Source organism: Gavialis gangeticus, unplaced genomic scaffold (assembly GCF_001723915.1).
Source record: "Gavialis gangeticus isolate Ggan-Ray unplaced genomic scaffold, GavGan_comp1, whole genome shotgun sequence".
NCBI lineage: Eukaryota > Metazoa > Chordata > Crocodylia > Gavialidae > Gavialis > Gavialis gangeticus.
In genome coordinates this window covers 49,845,421-49,847,123 of record NW_017729031.1, presented here as the reverse complement: position 1 = coordinate 49,847,123, position 1,703 = coordinate 49,845,421, and the positions used below count along the sequence as shown (strand labels likewise).

The window sequence follows — 1,703 nt, the reverse complement described above, 5'->3', positions numbered from 1 at the left end:
GCACCACGGCCGCGCCCTCCCGGCTCACGTGCGGGGCGGCCACCGCCCAGGCGGGCTCGGGCTCTTTGCAGTCCTTGGCGCTGGCTCCTGCGGGCGGCCGCTGGTCCCCAGGAGCGGGCTGTCGGTCTCCGGGGCAGGGGGGAGAGGAGCCAGTAGCTGGGAGGCGGCGGCGGCGGCGGCGGCAGCGCGGGCAGGAGCGAAGCAGCAGGTAGGCGCCGGCATCCTCCTGGCCTGAGGCCGGGGCAAGTGCGGGCTGTGGCACCTCGGGCGCTGCCCGTGTCCGCACGGAGCCCCCTGGGTCCCCCCGACTCCAGCTGCTCAACCGGAGGAGATCCTCCCCGCAGGTGCTTGCCCTGAGCCTGCGCCGGGCCGAGCCGGGGCTGCGGAGGTCTCCCCTGTGTCCCCGCGCTCAGGGGAGGCGGCAGGGAGGGCAGGGCGCCAGGGCGTCGCCTCAGCGGCGTTCATGGCCCAGCAGCTGCGCGAGGAGCATCCCCAGAAGCGCCCTGGCTGCTTCCTAGCTCGGCCTGAGCCGGTCCTGTTCTCGTGAACAGGTGGCCCTTCGCCGGCTGCCTTCTCCACGGCCGCGTGGCTGTTCAGCCCTGGGAGGGAGGCCAGGAGCATCAGGCTCGACCCTCGCCCAAAAACTTGTCACTTGAGCAATGCGGTTGTTTCAGAGCAACAAGTTCAAATCGGTTCTTTCTTCTTTAGGGACACCTTATCTCACACCCCGCCACCCCAAATATTATTTTACTTGGAAAATGTTATCTTATTTATCCCCCCAAATATTATCCTACTTGGAGCAGAGCATATATAAGGCTTTTTTTTTTTAATGCAGAGAGTAGAGAAGAAGGGGCACAGGAAAGTGAAGAGAGGAGTGGCAGGTTTATTTTATTAAAAGCTTTCTTCTGTTAGACCAAAATAATTATTGATACTATGCATATGAAACAGTGATAAAGAGCTTAAAATGAATTACTGTAACAATATAAGGGGGGAAACACTGCATGACTTAAGTGTTGCTTTCTCTCTTCCTTTTTGCCTGTAAAAATCAGGCTGACTTTCTTTTATTCTACTGCACTTTTATTCTACTGCACCCAGCCTTAAAAAAAAAAAAAAAAAGGGGACCATCTGTTGCCTATCTTAAGAACTTAGTGGGGACAAAGATGATAATCATTCTTTGGTTATCAAATTCTAATAGAGCATTTCCTGCCATTTCTATCAAAAGCAAGAGCTGCCGAGAGGTGCATGGATTTCTGGTAGAGGAGGCCAGTAGCACCTCTTCTGGCAGATGGGGCCCTCTGCAAGCCCTCCTACAATGGGTGTGTCAGGAGTGGGAAGGAAAACTCTAGCAGGTAGAGAGAGGTTTGCATAGGCTGCAGGCTTGCAAATGTTGATTCATCCTCAGATAGCCCAGATGGTTCAAAAGCATTTTATTAGCACTTTTTTGGGATGTATCTATATGTACTTATGCTTTAGAAGGGTGATCTCATTCCTGACTTTTTTGCCTCCTTTGCTCTAATTTTTAGCCTGAATGTTCTGAAAATATACTTACTCTTCTGACTTCCCTCTTTAAAGAACACTGTTAGATGAAATTTCTGCCAAAATTAGATTTTATGAAAACAAGATTTTACTAATCCCCAGTTTAAAAAAAAAAAAAAAAGAACCATGACTACTACATTAAAGGTACAGCAACACAATTTTTTTTT

General features: G+C 51.4%; 1 protein-coding gene across 3 annotated transcripts in view; it reads left to right on the top strand.

The window, feature by feature from the left end:
- Positions 1-150: 150 nt before the first annotated feature.
- The window catches only part of LOC109301518 (sodium channel protein type 2 subunit alpha-like), a 302,173-nt gene continuing 300,620 nt past the window's right edge, over positions 151-1,703 (top strand). For all 3 annotated transcript variants that reach the window (XM_019522731.1, XM_019522729.1, XM_019522730.1), the window contains exon 1: positions 151-208. The gene's annotated coding sequence lies outside the window, so the exon portion shown is untranslated. The remainder of the gene's footprint in view (positions 209-1,703) is intronic.